The sequence below is a fragment of the Chionomys nivalis genome, chromosome 22 (assembly GCF_950005125.1).
Source record: "Chionomys nivalis chromosome 22, mChiNiv1.1, whole genome shotgun sequence".
Lineage (NCBI taxonomy): Eukaryota > Metazoa > Chordata > Mammalia > Rodentia > Cricetidae > Chionomys > Chionomys nivalis.
Window position 1 is genome coordinate 41,439,599 of NC_080107.1, and position 20,371 is coordinate 41,459,969.

The 20,371-nt window shown below is 42.2% G+C and overlaps 1 protein-coding gene across 1 annotated transcript in view; it reads left to right on the forward strand.

The window, feature by feature from the left end:
* Window positions 1–20,371, forward strand: part of LOC130864362 (histo-blood group ABO system transferase-like) — a 45,015-nt gene that overhangs the window by 9,227 nt on the left and 15,417 nt on the right. The gene's annotated exons all lie outside the window — the stretch shown is intronic.

The window sequence follows — 20,371 nt, forward strand, 5'->3', positions numbered from 1 at the left end:
TGCTTGTTTGTTCATGCAAAATAATCACACAGAAACTGTATTAAATAAATCACTGCTTGGCCTATTAGCTCTAGCTTCTTATTGGCTAGCTCTTACATCCTAAAATACCCCATCTCCATTATTCTTTTTTATTGATATTTATTGAGCTCTACATTTTTCTCTGCTCCCCTCCCTGCCTCTTCCCTCCCCACTTCAACCCTCCCCCAAGGTCCCCATGCTCCCAATTTACTCAGGAGATCTTGTATTTTTCTACTTTCTACTTCCCATGTAGATTAGATCTATGTAAGTCTCTCTTAGTATCCCATTGTTGTCTAAGTTCTCTAGGATTGTGGTTTGTAGGCTGGCTTTCTTTGCTTTATGTTTAAAAACTACCTATGAGTGAGTACATGCGATAATTGTCTTTCTGTGTCTGGGTAACCTCACTCAAGATAATGTTTTCCAGCTCCATTCATTTTCCTAAAAAATTCAAGCTGTCGTTATTTTATTTTATTTTTTTTGCTATGTAGTACTCCATTGTGTCATTGTACCACATTTTTCTTATCCATTCTTCGATTGAGGGGCATTTAGGTTGTTTCCAGGTTCTGGCTATGACAAACAAAGCTGCTATGAACATAGTTGAGCACGTGTCCTTGTGGCACAATTGAGCATCCTTTGGTTATATACCCAAAAGTGGTATTACTGGGTCTTGAGGAAGATTTTTTTCTAATTTTCTGAGAAATTGCCACACTGACATCCAAAGGAGTTGTACCAGCTTGCATTCCCACCAGCAATGCAGAAGTGTTTCCTTTTCCCCACAACCTCTCCAGCATAAGTTGTCATCAGTGCTTTTGATCTTGGCCATTCTTACAGGTGTAAGATGGAATCTCAGAGTTGTTTTGATTTGCATTTCTCTGATGAGTAAGGATGCTGGACATTTCCTTAAGTGTCTTTCAGCCATTTTAGGTTCCTCTGTTGAGAGTTCTCTGTTTAGGTCTGCATTCCATTTTTTTTATTGGATTATGTTATCTTTTGGTATCCAATTTCTTGAGTTCTTTGTATATTTTGGAGATCAGACCTCTGTCTGATATGGGGTTAGTGAAGGTCTTTTCCCATTCTGTAGGCTGTCGTTTGCCTTGTTGACCATGTCCTTTGCTTTACAGAAGCTTTTAAGTTTCAGGAGGTTCCATTTATTAATTGTTTCTCTCAGTGTCTGTGTTGCTGGGGTTATATTTAAGCAGTGGTTCCCTGTGCCAATGTGTTCAAGTGTACTTCCCACTTTCTCTTCTATAAGGTTCAGTGTGGCTGGCTTTATGTTGAGGTCTTTGATCCATTTGGACTTGTGTTTTGTGCATGGTGATAGATATGGGTCTATTTTCATTTTTATACCTGTTAATATCCAGTTACGCCAGCACCACTTGTTAAATATGCTTTCTTTTTTCCATTTGGTATTTTTTGCTTCTTTATTAAAGTTCAGGTGTTAGAAGATGTGTGGATTGATATCTGGGTCTTCTATTGGGTTCCATTGGTCCTCCTGTCTGTTCTTATGCCAATACCAGGCTGTTTACAGTACTGTAGCTATGTAGTAGAGTTTGAAGTCAGGAATTGTGATGCCTCCAGAGGTTCTTTTATTGTACAGGATTGTTTTGGCTTTCCTGGGCTTTTTGCTTTTCCAAATGAAGTTGTGTATCTTTTTTTTTTTTTTTTTGAGGTCTTTGAAGAATTTTTCTGGGATTTTGATGGACATTGCATTGAATCTGTAGATTGCTTTTGGTAAGATTGATATTTTTACTATGTTAATTCTGCCTACCCAAGAGCATGAAAGGTCTTTCCACTTTCTGGTGTCTTCTTCATTTTCTTTCTTCAAAGATTTAAAGTTCTTGTCATACAAGTCTTCCACTTGTTTGGTTAGAGTTACTCCGAGATATTTTATGCTATTTGTGGCTATTGTGAAGGGTGTTGATTCTCTGATTTCTTCCCTAGCCCTTTTATCATCTGTGTACAGGAGGGCTACTGATTTTTTTGAGTTTATCTTGTATCTTGCTACATTGATGAAAGTGTTTATGAGTTGTAGAAGTTCCTTGGTAGAATTTTTGGGATCACTTATGTAAACTATCATATCATCAGCAAACAGTGAGAGTTTGACTTCTTTTCCAATTTGTATCCCCTTGATCTCCCTTTGTTGTCTTATTGCTCTAGCTAGGACCTCAAGAACTATATTGAATAGATATGGAGAGAGTGGAAAACCTTGTCTTGTTCCTTATTTCAGTGGAATTGCTTGGAGTTTCTCTCCATTTAGTTTGATGTTGACTGTTGCCTTGCTGTATATTGCCTTAATTATGTATAGGTATGTTCCTTGTATCCCTGCTCTCTCCAAGACCTTTATCATGAAACTGCCACACTGACTTCTAAAGTGACTACAAATTTGCACTCCCACCAGCAATGGAGGAGTGTTCCCTTTTGTTCCACATCCTCTCCAGCATGAGTTGTTGCTTGAGTTATTGATTTTAGCAGTTCTGACAGATGTAAGGTAGAATCTGAGAGTTATTTGAGTTGCATTTCCTGGATGGCTAAGGTGTTTCTCAGCGATTTGAGATTCTTCTGTTGAGGATTCTATCTTTAGATCTGCACCCCATTTTTAGATTGGATCATTTGGTTTGTTGATATCTAATTTTTTGAGTTCTTTATATACTTTGGAAATCAGCCCTCTGATGGTTGTCAGGTTGGTGAAGATCTTGTCTCATTCTGTAGGCTGCTGTTTTGTCCTATTAACAGTGTTCTTTGACTTACAGAAGCTTTTCAGTTTCAGGAGGTCCCATTTATTGTCAGTCTTCATGTCTGTGCTATGGATGTGCTGTTCAGAAAGTTGCCTCCTGCAGCAATGCTTTCAAGGCTACTTCCCACTTTTTTTTTTCTTTCAAGTTCAGGGTATCTGGCATATTTATGTTGAGGTCTTTGATCCACTTGAACTTGAAATTTGTAAGTCAATCTTGCAATCTTCTACATGCTGACATCCAGTTAGACCAGCATCATTTGTAGAAGATGCTTTCTTTTTTCCATTGTATAATTTTGTCTTTTTTTTTTTTTTTGGTGCCCATAGGTGTTTGGGTTTACATCTGAGTCTTTAGTTAGAGTCCATTAATCAGCTTCTCTGTTTTTATCTCAATATCAAGCTATTTTTATTACTAATGCTCTGTAGTAGAGCTTAAAATCAAGAATGGTGATGTCTCCAGAAATTATTTTATTTTACAGGATTGTTTTAGCTATCCTAGATTTTTTTGTTTTCCCTATGAAGTTGAGTATTATTCTTTCAAAGTATGTAAATATTTATGTTGGGATTTTAATGGGGATTGCATTGAATCTGTAGACTGCTTTTGGTAAGATGGCCATTTTTACTGTGTTAATTCTACTGATTAATGAGCATGGGAGATCTATCTTCTTCTTTTTTTTTTTTTTTACAAAATATTTATTTATTTATTATGCATACAATATTCTTTCTGTGTGCATGTCTGCAGGTCAGAAGAGGACACCAGACCTCTTTACAGATGGTTGTGAGCCACCATGTGGTTGTGGGAATTGAACTCAGGACCTCTGGAAGAGCAGGCAACGCTCTTAACCACTGAGCCATCTCTCCAGCCCCAGGAGATCTATCTTCTAATATCTTCTCCATTTCTTCAAAGACTTGATGTTATCATACAGGTCTTTCATTTACTTGGTTAGAGTTAGACTAAGATATTTTATATTATTTGAGGCCATTGTAAAGGGCATTGACTATATGATTTCTTTCTCAGCCTGTTTATCATTTGTATATAAGAGGGCTACTGACATTTTTGAGTTACTCTTGTATGTAGCCACTTGACTAAAGGTATTTATCAGCTGAAAGAGTCACCTGGAAGAGTTTTGGGGGGCCATTTACTATCATAGCATCTGAAAATAATGATACTTTGACTTCTTCCTTTCCAATTTGTATCCCTTTAATTTCCTTTAGTTGTCTAATTGCTCTAGCTAGAATATCAATTACTATATTGAATAGATATGGAGAGAGTGAACAAGCCTGTCTTGTTCCTGATTTTAGTGGAATTTCTTTGCATTTTTTCCCTTTAATTTGATGTTGGCAATTGGCTCACTGTACTTTGCCTTATGTTTAGGTATGTTCTTTGTATCTAATAGTGGGCAATAGAGTGAATACTTGTGAGCTATTATTTATGGATAATTTACATTGGTATAGTTTTTGTATACTGATACAATTTCAAATTATATTTGTTATTTTTGTTTACATTATTTATACACCTATGAAAAGTTATTCTATCATGTTGTATTTATGTATGTTTCTACTTCTGTTTAGGACATTTTTTATATGGATACAACTTTTAGGATATATTTTTATATTGCATTATATATTACTCCTACCTCTGATCAAGATACTTATACATTGTTTACATTTTGAGGTCATTATCCTCACTTGTTGCACATTTGTGTACAGATTATTTAATATTCTGACATGAAGTCTTAGTATGTAAGTTATACCGGTATTAAATATTATAGGTCAACAGTTGTTTATGTTTGTTGTACATACAGTCAGATTGTTTAGGTTTTTTAGATACATAGAGATTATATTCTGTTTAGATAGGTAATCCTCAACCACTTCAAGAATCTGTAGAACATGGCATTTAAATAACTTAGGGTTCTATTGATAGAGACATGGTTGTTTGTGACAGCACCAATCTATTCCTGAGAGAATGTTAAGTGCCAAAGATATTCCACTCAGAATTTGTTTTCTTCTTGGCACAATTTGTCTTTGGGCAAGGAACTGCCTATACCTCAATCACTGACAAAATACATGGTATCTGGAAACGGCTAAGCAGGACATAAGGCAAAAAACTGTCAAATCTTGCCAAGACAGGGCAAGATGGTTCTGAAAAATTTTCCACCTCTGAAAATGGTCTGTCAGTTATGTTAGGCCTTAGCCAAAGTTGGTTGCTTCAATGTTGCAAATGAGGCTTTGGGTGATTGCTCAGGTAGCTTATTGTCTCTGTCATATATTGCTCTTTGGGAGCTGCTTGATTGTACTTCCTGCTCAAGTAATATTATCTCCCTTTTCAAGCCTTTGATGGGGTTGAAGATTACATAGTAGTAGTTACTGTCCTCTTATGATCTAGCCAAGTCATTTCCTATACAAGACTTAGACTCCTTAGGATAGTGTGGGGGCCATCCATGATAAACTAAGTCTGGGCAGGGCACCCAAAGGAAGTTCTTTACTTCCAACCGTTATCACCTGGGACTCTGGCCATCGATGAATTTAAATGGAATCTGAAGTCTCAATAATTTACCCTGAGACAATGCCTGGCAGGCCAAGATTGCCCAACCCCCACCCAAGAGCAGACCATTTAAAGGAAATGCTCTGGCATTCCAAGAGCTGAAGATAGAGACACCTGCCAGTGCACCTCAACAGGACACCCCTAAACAAATGTCAGCCAATCAGGGGCCCTAAACCTCAGAGACCTCTCACCCCCACCTCTACTACTATAAAAACCCTATTCTAATTGAGCTTGGACTCTCTGGGTATTCCACTACGTTGGACATGCGGAGAGACTGAGTTTGCAAACTTGGTTAAAATAAAGGCTCTTTGCTTTTACATATGTGACTCTGTCTCCTTTGTTGGCTTTTGTGGGGACCCTGTGGATTTAAGCATAACAGACAGAATGTTTATTAAAACATTTAGCACACATTCCTTGTTTAATATTGTTTAAGCTGGTTGTAATTCTAATTATACTTGACATCTGTTCCTAGTGTATATACTTTTGTATTGGGTTTGGAACTCTCTTATTTAAACAAAAGAAGGAGGTATTGTGTGAGCTCATTCTGCTCTTTCAGCCAATAGCATTTAAGATACCAGCCCACTTGGGTGCGGTCTCTGATACTGTAAATGCAGCTGTAAAGTGTGCTCTCTCTCTTGCTTCTGGCTCTCACTTCCTGCTCTATTCCTGCTCACGTAGAGAACTGTTATCTAGGACAGTGATCTGTAAATTTCCCTTAAATAAATAACCCATTATTCATAATTCTGAACTCATGTGGGATTATTTTGTGACTTCCGCCATCATCTGGATATCTCCAGAATCTTTATTAGGAAGAGGTGTTGGATTTTGTCAAAGGTATTTTCAGCATCTAATGAGATGCTGTATTTTTTCTTTCATTTTTTATGTGGTAGATTATATTGACTGATTTTTATATGTTGTACCATTTCTGTGTCTCTGGCATGACGCCTGCTTGGTCATGGTGGATGATCTTTTTGATGTGTTCTTGGATTTTGTTTGCAAGTTTCTTATTGAGTATTTTGCTTCAAATTTCATGAGTAAAATTGGTCAATAATCTCTTTTTTTGTTGGATCTTTGTGTGGTTTGGTCATCAGGGTGACTGCTGTCTCATAGAAAGAATTTGACAATGTTCCTTCTGTTTCTATTTTGTGAGTTATTTGAAGAGTACTGTTATCATCTCTTCTTTGACAGTTTAGAAGAATTTTGCACTAAAACCATCTGGCCCTGGGCTTTTTTTTTCTTTTTGTTTGGAAGACTTTTAATAACCGCTTCTATTTCCTTAGGGGTTATAGATCTTTTCAAATTGTTTGTCTGCTCTTGATTTAACTTAGGTAAGTGGTATCTATTAAGAAATTTGTCCATTTCTTTTAGATTTTCTAATTTTGTGGAGTACAGGTTTTTGGTGTACTACCTAATGATCCCCTGAATTTTCTAGGAGTCTCATGTTGTCTTCTTTTTTGTTTCTTATTTTGTTGATTTGGATGTTCTCTCTCTGACTTTTAGATAGTTTTGATAAGGATTTATCTATTTTGTTTCTCAAAGAACCAAATATTTGTTTCATTGATTCTTTGGATTGTTCTCTTTGTTTCTATTTTATTGATTTCAGCCTTCAGTTTATTTCCTGTCTTCTACTCTTCTTAGGTGTGTCTCCTTTTTGTTCTAGACCTTTCATGTGTGCTGTTAAGTCACTAGTATGGGATCTCTCCAAAATCTTCATCAAGGTACTCAGTGTTATGAACTTTGTTTTTAATGCCACTTTCATTGCGTCTCATAATTTTGGGTATGTTGTGAATTCCTTTTCATTGAACTCTAATAAGGCTTTAACTTCTTTATTTCTTCCTTGACCCAGTAGTAAGTCAGTAGAGAGTAGTTCAGTTTCCACGAGTTTGTAGGCTTTCTGTAGTTTGTGTTGTTTTTTAAATTCATCTCTACTCCATGGTGGTCTGATAAGATATTGGGTTATTCCAATTTTTTTATATCTGTTGAGACTGGCTTTGTGGCTGAGTATATGGTATATTATTTTGTGTTTGTGTGAAATGTTAAACTATCTCTTATGCTCATTTGATTCATAACATCTGTTAGTTTTGCTTTTTCTCTATTTAGCTTCTGTCTGGATGACTTATCCATTTGTGAGAGTGGGGTGTTAAAAGTTTCTCACTATTATTGTGTGGGGTTCTATGTGTGATTTAAGCTTTAGTAATATTTCTTTTACAGTGTGGCTGCTTTTACATCTATCTATCTATCTATCTATCTATCTATCTATCTATCTATCTATCTATCTGGTTTTCCAGGCAAGGTTTCTCTGTGTAACAGCTCTGACTGTCCTGAAACTCAGTTTGTAGACTAGGCTGGCCTAGAACTCAATGAGATCCATTTGCCTCTTTGACCAGTGTGCAGAGATTAAAGACATACATCACCTTGCCCAGCTTATTTCATGTTTTAAAAGATGATGTTTGAAGTTATAGCTTTTGAGGGTATACCATACATCTATCCACACTATATCCCTGCTATTGAAAAGTTGACTTTTGTTTTATTTATTTCTAGTGTAATTTTGAGACCAATCTTTTTGAAGCAGCTCTTCATGTCCTTTTCATGCCTTTAAGACCAATACCACCAGGGTTAACTCTTACACTATCAAGTTTAAGTGCCAGAAGGAGCTACAACCTTGGCCACCTTTGGAACATAGACTCCATGTTCTTGCAGCAAACATTTCCCAGAAGATTTCACCTCATTGATGCCGGTCTCCTCTTCATCACCACTAATTTTTCAGCTCCAGCTGACCTGTGCCAAATATCCCATAAAACAAGGGCTTTACTTTAGTGACTCTGGCCTCTTGTTAATTACTGCCAATTCCTCAGCTCCTGCTGACCAGAACTACAGATTCTTCACACAAATAGCCTTATAGAATCTTTGCTCTCCCTGAAACTTCATAAGCCAGGCTTCCATTGTCTGTACTGCTCTCAACATTCCTGTCTTAAAAGCTCTGACAAAACAGCTCATTAATCTCTCTCAATCACACACACACACACACACACACACACACACACACACACACACACACAGTACATATGGGATTCAGTAGAATGGCTTATAGACTGCAGTCCAGCTACTCCAACGATGGTTGGGTGTGAATGGAAATTCCAAGAATACGATTGTTGCTGTGTCGATGAGACTGAGTATCTCAGCTGGTCTTCAGTATATGCTGGAATCACAAAGAAGCATACTCCAAAGCCAGTGAAGAAATGGGCTTGCTATCAAGGTAAGAGCAAGTAGTAAAAAAGCGAAAACTTCCTATTTCCATGTCCTTATACAGGTTTCTAGTTGAAGGTGTGGCTTAGATATAAGATGTGTCTTCCAGCCTCAATATCTGGATTATAGGTATGTGTATTACCACCTCAACATCTGGATTAGAAGTAGAACTTCCTAATTCAAATAAAACAAAATTTCCTTCACTCCTATGCTCTCCAATTTTGGATTTTAGCTAATTACAGAGGTTTCTAGACAATATTCTAGACAACAACAAATAGCCACCACAGGCCAATATGGACATCACATAGTCTGTGCTGCCCATTATAACCACAATCACCAAGCTTTTGGTGATTCTGAGCAGCCACCTGGTCTCTGCTCCCTTGGGGCCCAATTAAACCCATTTCACTTAAATAATACAACTGAACAGCAGCATCTCCAGCCCTAAATTCTGGCACAAGGAAGAGTGATAGCAATGCTCTTCAGATGTCCTGGTGACCTTCTCACCATTTTGCATCTCATAGGATTAGAGAAGAACATGTATTCTGGGCCTCCCCATTGTGGAGGATATGGTTTTAGACAGTGTGCCCACTCTAGCATTGCAACTTTCCTGAGCCTTAAAATCCCCTCATCAGCACTAAGCCAAGGGATATCAGGCATCTCCAACTCCTTTTCAGTAGGCCATCTTTTGAAAGATGCTTTATCCAATCATTCAGACTGACTTTTGGCACCCCCTTTAACTGTGCAAGCTTCCATATTGATCCCGGAATCTCCACTCAGAGGACCTGTATCAATAAATTCAACTTGATATAGTTTTATGTTCCTTCTACCATTATCCCACAACCTTAAAAATCCACTTCCACACATATTCTTCAGACTTCTGCTTGAATGAATTAGCAAATTTATTAAGCACTTTGGTAGTGCAAGATATCTCCTCATGTACTACACTTTCTACCTCCCCTCTAGGAACCTGCTTTGCCTCAAGTTTGGTGTAGGTCTAGAGGCAACTAATGGTGGGCCCCAATATCCGTACTGCTTTGCTTGGCATTTCCTTCAGAGAAAATCACTGTTGGTTTAACAGGCAATGAAGAATTAATTTCCTCAGTCAAAGGTGAAAAAGGCAATATTTCAAGGGGTGGACCTGAGGATACTATTTCAGGTGAGATTAACTCTTGAGAATCTGAGGGTTCAAAGTTCTCATTTTCATTAGGGTCACCCTACACATCCTTATCCCAAAGTACACAATCTCATTCTTTACCAATTAATGCTCTTACCTTAACCACTGATACCCTCTGACACAGGTATGGATGTTGGGGTCCCATATTGGGTTCACATCTGTTGGGGTCCAGCCTCAATTGGGTTCTCATATTTCAGGATAGGGGTATCTGGATTAGAAATATTAGATAGGAGGAACAGAGATACAAAAGAAAAGAACAGTGATGCAGACTAGAACTGGGAAAGTAATCCAGTGAATACTGAATTCACCAGCATCTATTTTTCATATGCTTATATACCCCAGTCCAAAAGGGAGGGAAGAAGGCAAAAGACTGCTTTAACATGATACAGTGAACAAACAGAGCAATTACCTGCTTCAATTTCTGAAACATCAAGCAACTATACCCTGAGTTAAGCGTTCTGTTTTTTAGGCAGACCAAGCATCCTATAGGCAGCCACTCCCCAGGTCAAATCTCCTGTTATATTCTTAATGGAGAAGAAATAGGCCTGAATTCTCTAATCTTTGGTCAAGGTGGAATGGATCCAACTCTGTGAGTCATTTCAATATCCAAGACACTAAACAACCGTATCCTAGGTCAAGACACCTTGTTTGTAGACATACCTTAAGTCAGGACTCTTGTAAATAATCTTAAAAGAGCAAGAGCAGGCTTAAACTCTCTGACCTTCAGTCAAGATAGTTCTTGTAGTAGGAGGCCGCTTGCTCACTTCCCGGCCACCCAGACTCCTGAAATAATCACACAGAAATTATTATTAATTAACAATAATTATTATTATTTAAATCACTGCTTGGCCCATTAGTTCTAGCTTCTTATTTGCTAACTCTTACATCTTAATTTAATCCATCTCCATTAATCTGTGTATCACCACGAGGTCATGGCCTACCAGCAAAGTTTCAGCCCATCTCTCTCCGGTGGCGGCTCCATGACTTCTCCCTGACTCTGCCTCCTTTCTTCCAGCATTCAGTTTAGTTTTCCCCGCCTAGCTCTAATCTACCCTATCACAGGCATAAGGCAGTTTCTTTATTAACCAATGATATTTATAGCATACAGAGGGGAATCCCACATCAAGTGCAGACCCACTTCTGTGGGCCCCTACATGTGGAGAGGAATTTTCACTGTAATTCAGTCATGAGAGACACATTCGCCAGCAAGAAACTAAGGGAGTCAAACATGTGTAAGGTTCTTCCATGGACTCCTCTCTATCTGGGCCACTTCACGAAGGTGCTGTCCACTCAGTTATTACTTCCTGGAACTGTCTTCCCAGTGATATGTCTTAGTCGGTTCTAGATCTTACGAAATTGACACTTAAGTTTAAGCACCACAGTAGAGTTGACTGGTTTTATAAGGGTGGGTTTTATGAATTCTTTATGTACTTTGAATGATAGTCCTTCATCAGATAATCAGTAACTCTTATTGTCTACATTTCCTCCTGAGTTATCGTCTATAAACCATATTTGCATTTAAACCAGTGAGCTGTACTGGATTAACTTTTATGAAGGCTGGGCAGTGTCTTACTTACTCGTTTTATGTGTGTGTGTTCAGACAACCCAGCACTGCCCTTTCTCCACTGTATTGACGTTACTTCTCTGCAAAAGACCAGTGAGCTGATATCTGTGGGTCGATGTCTGAACTCTTGATTCTGCTCCACTCGTCTATGTGTCCAGTCTTTCAAATACCACACTGCCCCAGGTAGTGTGAGTCCTAAGGCTTTATCCCTCATTACTGTGTCAGCTTGGATTTTTAGCTTTTCCACATATATTTTTAAAATTCAGTCGTTTTTTTCTTCCCTAGACACCATCTTTTACCTCAGGCTGATGTTGGACTCACTACGTAGCCAAGATGACCTTGAAATCTTGATTGTCCTGCCTCCACCTGTAAAGTGCTGAGATCAAACTCTTGCTTTGTATATGCCAGCTGAGACAAATTCCCCAGTCTTAACTAGCTGTTTGATGCTTACAAAAATAACTTGCTAAGATTCCGATGGTGCTCTATTGATTCTGTATCACAGACTGGGAAATGCAGGTATCTTGGCAGTTCTGAGTCTTCCAGTACATAAACCATTCTCTCTCTCTCTCTCTCTCTCTCTCTCTCTCTCTCTCTCTCTCTCTCTCTCTCTCCCTCCCTCATTCTCTCTCTCTAATGGGCCAAGTGAAGAGAGGAAGGAGAGAGGAGCCTTGGGTCTTGCTTGGCTGGTTTCCAGTTTCAATAAGCTCTCAGACAGATAGTGGAAGCCTGAGATGGAGTGGCTAGGAGGGAAGTGAAGGTTGATGGTGAGCTATGCTGTGGGCCTAAGCTCCAGCTTTCTGGCTCACAGTATGCTTCTATGCAATGCAAGGTTGAGGCCCTGGAGCCCAGGCCCCACAGGAGTGAGAGGATGAAGGCAGTTGACTGGCAGTGATTAGATTATAGAGAAGAAACATGAATTCAGAAAAATTAATCAAGGTGAATGGGGCACCAAATTTCATTCTGTTGGACCTTGTTGTCTCTGGGTGATTCTGGGTTTCTCACCTGCTAAAAGTGGATCAGAACATCATTGAGAAGTAGATGTGCAAAGGAGTCTCTAAACAGGCAGGGAAGTACCACCTGGAATAGGGTCCCTACCTGCACTGAGTTCCTTGTGCACCTGCCCTTGCTCTTTATAGGATTTAATGTCCCCGCCCTGCCCTAGGGGCCATCAGCCAGAGAACAAAACTCTCTAGGGACCTTGGGGTTGGAGCTGCAGAAGTGTGCAGCTGAATTCTGAGACCTGGAGTTGCAGGGTGTAGTTGGCCATGAGTGTTAAGGGTTTCTATTAGGAGCTGGAAGATGGGAGAGAATATCAAAAAAAAAAAAAAAAAAAAAAAAGACAGGAGAGGAGAACTTTGGGGAGGGTTGATAGAGTAGGAAGGAGCCAAAGTTGAAGAAGACAGTGGGGGCAGATCTGGGGGACCACAGCAAAGGCAGTGGAGCCTGACTGCAGGGGGAGACATCCACAGTCCCTGGGCTCTTAGATGTCGGTGAGATACTGCCTGTGCCTATGGGGATACCTGGCTGAGGCCACTTGGTTCCTGGAGACACACCTGGGCAAATCAGAAGTCTGCTAGAGTTCTTAACCCGCCCACAGGTGTTCAGGTCTGAGCTTTCTCTCCTGAGGGTGGGGTCCTGCAGTGTGCCTGAGGTCTGGGCTGTGCCTAATGACTTACTGCTACCCAGGAATTGAACCATGCTGGGCCCTGCCATGGACCTCCGAGGTGAGCTGAGGGGTGAGGAAGGGGGCTGTGGGGTCCCTCGGTTTATTGCTCATCGTCTGGTTGGGGCTGCATTCCTGCTGTACCAGGGGCTCAGAGGCAGCAGGGCCAGGCCTGCTGGGCTGTCAGCACCCTGAGGGTCCCTGGATCTGTGTGTTTGTATTTGTGTACTAGTGAGGAGAGTGTAAGTGGGGCAGAGGTCTGGGTCATGTGGAAAGTCCTAATCTGACTAGGCAAGGCTGCCCTGAAAGTACGTTGAATGCAAGTGGCCTCTTTGTCTCCTGGTCATCTTCTCTATCTGCCTAGGCATTCCAGGACAGAGGTGGTGGCCAGTGGCCATGAAGCTAGCCTTCGAGGGGCTCAGCTAAGTCCATGTCTCCTATGGGAAGAAGGGGAGGATGGAGGCCAAGGGAAGAATCTCCAGGTGGCTGCATGGCCAGTAATCCTTTAGGGGTTACTGGGCTGGAGGGGAGGTGTGATGGGAGGGAGCATGGGGCTGGCTCCCCAGGATTCACCTGCCCAATCCAGGATCATTTTGATAAAAAAGAATACTCTTGGTGTTGTACAAAAAAAGACATACAATCAAAGCAAAATTAATCCAGGAAGGGAATTTCTTTTTGCACAAAGAGTGTGCTACCTGTAAAGTGGGATAACAAAAGACACCCCACCCACCCCATAGGGTGAGTAGTGACTGTGTCTCACCCCATTGGTGGGAGCTGGATTTTACAATCTGATGCTGTTGGCTTATTACTAATCAGCACAAAGGGTAAGGGTGTGATAGAATCAACAGGCGCATACACCAGGGTTTTACAAGCAGAGGGAGGCTGGAGAGTGTTGGCTAGTAACCTTGGTAGGAAAACTAATTTCTCATACTCCCTTTTCCTCCTGTGGTAAAACACAGACCAAAAATTACCATCTTAACTGCTCCCCCACCATATCAAATAAGATAGTTTATTTATGTGTAGGATGTGTCCTCGTGGGCGTGTGTGGCAGTCAGAGGACAGCTCTGTGGAGATGCTTCTCTTCTATCTCCTGGGCTCCAGGGCTCAGACTCAGCTTATGCAGAAAGGCTCTCTATACCGAGCCATCTTACTGGCCAACCCTAGTATTTTTAAGTGCAAGGCTCCGCGTCTTTAGACACATTCACACTAAGGTCAGGGAGGAAGCTCACTGCTGTCCCCTAATCCCCAGCAAGGGGCACTGAGGCCTGACAAGGTTCAGTGTGGGTGCTGCAGGTCTCCCATACTTTCATGGCAGGGCCCAGGATGGTTCAGTTTCTGGGGTGTGAGTTGGGATGGGGTTGCAGCTGGGAGAGAAAATAAGTTGTGCTTGAAGCTGTAATCCAGGGTCAGGCAGTGAAGGTGTGTGTGTGGGGGGGGGGCAGGGTGACCCAGGATAGCACTGGGGTGCTGTGGGGGCAGGGGAGAAAGATGATACAGAGGAGTGACCAGAGCAGCTAAACCAGGAGTGTGTGGAGGGCTGGAGGCCCAGGGGAGCCAGTTTGTCCTCCACTGCCAGCCATGGTTGCTGTGTAAACTCTCAGAGGACAGAAGAGAGAACCAGGTCAGCCCCCCCCCCCCCCCCCCCCGGTGCCAGGAAAACTATTTTAGAGGCCAGGACTGGGGATGAGCAGATGAGAGAAAGCTGGGGCTCCTGACCTGGGCAGATTTTTCCAAGTTTCTCTACAAAGACAAGGACAGACATGTTGGAGTTTGGTGGTGGAGGAAATGTCACCATTTGTTGTCACCATGTGTTGTCACAGAGCTCAGTTGGTTTCCTGTAGTAATTTATATCCTGCTCAGTTCTGAGATCTCTTATTGTCCTGGGTCCCCACCCACCATGCCTAGTGCCTAATGCACCTAAATGCCTGCACTTTCACCTATTCTATGGATCTCAGCGTGGCCAAAGACAAAGTAAGCACAGCCAAGACGTAAAAGGGAAACACCATCGCCCATGACAGCAGAGAAAGAATGGGGGTGCAAAGCAACGTACTTCCTGAGTAAATCAAGCTTTCAGTAAGGGACATGCGCAGTCCTCCAGAGCTCACCCACTCCTGAGCAGAAGCTCACATGCTGACACAGACCATGGCTTATTTGGTGCTAGGTTTAAATGGGTAGCATTTGAGTTGTCTTTCAGTGATCATTGTTACACTGTTACCACCCCCCAACCTCCAGAGATGGTCCTGCAATAGGACCAAATCTCATCCTAAAGGTGGATGACCAGACTAACCCACCTGTAACACTTCATAGTGTTCCAATGAGTGAATCACTATGCAATGAGAGTATTTAAATTTCATTGTGAGCTCCTATCCCAACACCTAGTTTTCTCCATTCCCCAATTGTCTGTGTGCTCCTCAATCTATCACCTCCCTTTTAGCTATATTTTTATTACAATGATGTTTGGTAGCACTCTTAGACCACATTAAAAGCTTACCTGTGGGCTTCCATTGCCTATGATCAGCACAAGAAGGCCTATTTGTAGTATAAATGACCTTGGTAAGGATCCCAGGCTCAAATGCCCAAGCTATTACAAATTTTAGCATGGCCTTTGATCTTTCTTGGTACTCTGGCCAGTCTGTAATCCTGGGTGATAAAAAATAATTTAATAAGAGCAATACATAATGGGTGGAGGGGGAACGTGAAACCAATATAGTTATAAGGAAATCCATCCGTGGGTACTGTGGCAAGTAAGGGTTCAGGCAGGTGTGCAGTATTATTTAAAAATACAGTCGGGATCATCAAACCAAGTGACAGGATGAATGGTAGCAGGCTTAGCAATATGTGCACGGAAGCAGAATCCACTGAATGTCTGCTGATGAGACCCTCACAATGGACAGATTTGCAGGGGAAAAGGCTGGCCCAGGTCTCCTAGTTCCTGCACCCTTTAACAGGTGTCTCTCTCTTTTCCTTGCCTCCAGGCCAGGGGCAGGGTGTTCAGGCAAAGACATTTTACAGCCTCTGTAGGAGGCTCTGCTGGACCAGGATTGGACATTTTATCCCCCTGAACTACAAAGACAGTTATATTCATGACTTATACAGGCATACCTCAAGTTAGAAGGTCTTGAGTCATTTTCATATGTGCCTGCCTGTGGATTTTGCCAGAATACTTATAGGTAATGTATGAGAGGAAAATCCCACAAAGTGCCTTTACAGAAGAATATCCATCATCACCTAGAGAAAAACATTAGGGTTATGAGGAGTTACTCACCCTCCTTTTCTGATGCTGTAGTTTTAACAGTTCATTAGCCAGCTCAACAATAGTCCTGCGGGATTGCCAGGGACGTCAGTTTTGTGCAGAATACCTGGAAAGGAACAAAAGTTTGGAAAACTTCTGAAGTACATATTGCTGTTGGTAGGCTGGAGCTGTGGCGTGATGAATCAACCACAGAGCTCAACAAACCCACATAGGGGTTCATTAGAAACAGGGTAAGGGGGAGAAAGTGTGGTCGGCCGGGCCAGGAGTGGAAAAGGGACAAATGCGCAGGCAGAGCTGATGTGAGGAGTTTTGTTGGGGAAAGGGAAGGGAATGGGAAAAGGGAGAGAGGAGAAAATAGATAGACAGAGAGAGAGAGAGAGAGAGAGAGAGAGAGAGAGAGAGAGAGAGAAAAGAAGCAGGAAAAGTCCTGTCTGCCCTTTCAGAGGAACAGTGAGAAAGAGAGACCAGGAGTGGGCAGAACTTACTTAAAAGGGAAAGCTCGCTCATGCGTACAGAGTCATGCACAGTCAGGCAACGCATGACGTAGCCACAAATGGTTGTAGGGCCCGTGGGCTGGCTAGGTGTTTGTATGAATGCCGGTGGACCAGGGTCAGAATAATGCTGGAATCCTAACATTTCCATCTTTTTCTTATTTTAAAAAGGTGGGGAAATTAAAGGGGCTAGCAGATGGGACAGCGCTGAATTTTCAAGACAGCTTGCAGCTGACTTAGCGGGCATTTTGGGGGCCCTGAAAGAGCTGGGCTGTTGGTAGATGGTCATTTCACTGCTTTCCTAGGCTATGTGGAACCTCCGATATTTCTTGGATCTGGCGAGATGCTGTCAGCAGAAGATAAAGTTAAATTTAGGAAGAAAAAAAATTTTTGTTAGGTCCTGGCAATTGAGGGAAGGGCATGTCTGACCTGTTCGAAGTGAATCCAAGTCGACCTTTAGCTTTTATCTTTATATAAGTAAACCTTAAAGTACCTGTTCCTTTCCCCATATTATGGCATCACCTTAACCTTCAGGAGAGACAGGTGATTGATTTTGGAGGGTACCCAAGCAACTTGACGGTCTTTGTGACTCCAGCTCTGTGGCTAACAACTGGGAGTCCTGTAACAACAGCGAATTGATTTGATTAGGAGTTTTGAATGGGTCATTGGGGGTACATGGAGGGCAGGTTAATGAAGCAGGGTGTAATTATTAGAAACAGGAGAACATGGATCAGCCTCGGGGGAGGAACGGGGAGGAAGGAGAGCGTCTGGAGTTCCCAATCCAACAGAGTACAATTGTGAGGTGAAGACTCATTCTTCTGAATTTGGTGTCCTCCAAAGCTTAAGGGAACCGGGTGCTGTTGGGGTTACTGTGTATGGAGGAGGATGAGCTGGGGGTGGAGGAGTAAAGGGTTTGAGATGAGATAAATGAATCCAGGAGGGAGGGCTTCAAGCTTAGCAGCTGTTGGAGTTACCTATCATTTAGGGGAAAGTGGTGAGGGGCGTTGATCTGGAGGAGAGAGAAGGACCTGATCTCCAGTGTTGACTTGAGATGGACAAGGGTTGGTACATGGTCACGTAGGGTGTCCCCAGTAGGGAGGGGAGATGATAAAGTAGGGGTTCAATTGAATGACAATGAGGGAATGGTGTTTAGCAACAGAAGGGTTTTGTGTGTCCCAGACTCTGGGTCCACCTGAGAGGCTATCAAAGGAGATGATAGGTTAGAACCAGTAGGATGGGTGGCTAAGAGGAGAAGGAGAGGAGTTGCTGGGCAAATCTGGGGTCAGGTGAAGGTGGGATCAAATGAGATAAAAGCTCCTACTTTTGCTAAAAGATTCCTTCTTAGGAAGAACACAGGACAGGTTGGCACTACCCAAAATGAAGGAGTGAGAGGAATACCCCCGAAAATGCAATTGAGTGGTGGGGTCTGATGAGGTAGATAAGGCTTTCCCCTTACCCCAACTATAGGGAGACGAGGAGAGGTGGGTCCCCAAAACTCTCTCATGACCAAGTATGTGGCACCAGTGTCCAAAAGAAAGGAGATGGATCACCCTGATACCATGATGTCCACCCGGGGTTCCCTATTGGAGATGACAGTGGTGGTCAGGTCAAGAGAGCCTGGGCCTTCTCAGTCATCCATGGTCATGTCTAAGAAGTCAACTGGAGCGTGGTCTGTGTTTAATGTCTCCATGCCACAAAGTGCATGGAGATAGTTCGCTGACCAGTGTCCCTCTTGCTGGCACTTTGGATATGGTCTACATGGCCCACAGGTATTAGGGAAAGCCCAAGCTCAGTGCCCATTTTGATCACATTTGAAACAAGGACCAGGAGATCTTTGAGCCCCAGAGGGCAAGGGATCCTGGGCAGACTCTGAGCCAGGTCAGATGGACTTGGCCAGCATCTGGTATTTATGTTGTGGGCCTACTCATCCCTCTCATGGTACACCTTAAAGGCCAATGCTAAAACCTCTGCCTGTAGGGTAAGGGGTCCTCTCTCTCCAGATGCCCAAGCTTAGTCCTAATGTCAGAGAAACTCTGGAAAAAATAAGTCATAAGTGGTTGTCTGGTCTCTGGGTTTTAGGGTCTAAGTTAGTATACTTTAAGAGGGCCTTTGTAAGGTGTTCTAGGAACTGAGATGGATTTTCCTGTCTGTCCTGAACTATTTCCTGAAGTTTTTCATCTTTTACTGGGTCGAGGGCAGCCTCACAAAGTCCTTCCAGGAGGCAGGTTGTAAACTGATTTCTAGCTAAAGTACTCTCCTGGGGTATTATAGTCCCAATGGGGGTTACAATCTGTGACAGCCTCTGCCCTAACTGGATGAGCTGCATTAGTCTGATGAACTTCATGTGCGTGGGCTCTAGCCTACTCCTAAACTCACCTGTGTTCCTCAGGTAGTAGTTTGTTAGTTAAAATCATATACATATATATAGAAAGGTGAGATCATAAGACTGGGTGGCATATTGGAATTCCTTTATAAAAGTGGTAGAGTTAGAGGTATAAGATCCCAGTTTCTTTTCTATTTGAGAGAGTTATGCTAGTGAGAAGGCGACATGAACTTTAACCAGTCCATCCACCCCGGATACTTCTCACCAGGGGAGAACTGGACCTGACTTGGTTGACTCAAGCAGGGGCTCATAGCAGCATGAGAACAGGTAATGGTGGCTGAAGGACGGTGCAAGTGTTGGGTGCCAAGAGTGGCCTGGTGCTGGAGAGGGAGAAGGAGCTGGGGGGCAGTTGGATGTTGAGGATGAAACAGTGGGCATTCATTAGCAGGATGTAGGATCTAAAGTAGTAGGCGTTTCCTCTGGCTCAGGTTCATATCTAGAAAAAAAATGAGATGGAAAAGATAGAGATGACGTTTTGCACTGAGACAGAAGAATGCCTGAGCATATGGTAACTCCTTCTGTTTGCAAGTTTGGACAGATCCCTTAAATTTCGGAATCTAAGGAGCCATAAGGCAGCCAATTTGAGTTATCTTAGGGGATATTTGGGCCATTTCTTAGTACAGAGGCGAGTGAGTTTAGGGGCCTTTATACATGGCATTAAGTGGAAAGGTTTTAAGTTTTCTGAAAGGCATCCCAGAGGGGCGGATAGGCTTATACTTTCACAGCTTTGTTTCCCATGAGTGTGGCAGGAAGATCCAAAAGCTTTTTTTTTTTTTTTTTTTTTTTTTTTGCAAGTAAGGATCAGTGCTATTGTCTCAGGCCATCAATTTTATTAGTCAACGAAGTTATAGGGACCGAGGGGATGTATACTCCAAAGGCACAAGGCCAAGAAGGTGACCATACCCTGAAAGGACCCGTAGATCCAACAAGTGAAGCCATCACTCAGTGAGGGCAATGCTAAGGCACTATGCCCAAAAGCCTCACTTGAAGGAAGTATGCTAGAGGTGACTTTTGATGAAATGGACCATCCATAGCCTTGAAGAAAGTGGCTGGGTGTTGTTATGCCCAAATCCACGAAGTCCCACAAAAGCCAAAAAGGAGACCGAGTCCTGTATGTAAAAGCAAAGAGCCTTTATTTTAATCAAGTTTGCAAACTCAGTCTCTCCGCATGTCCAACGTATTGGAATAAAAGGAGAGCCTGGAGCTAAGTTAGAATTGGGTTTTTTATAGTAGTAAAGTTGGGGGTGAGGGGTTTCTGAGGTTTTAGGACCTCTGATTGGTTGACATTTGTCTAGGCGTGTCC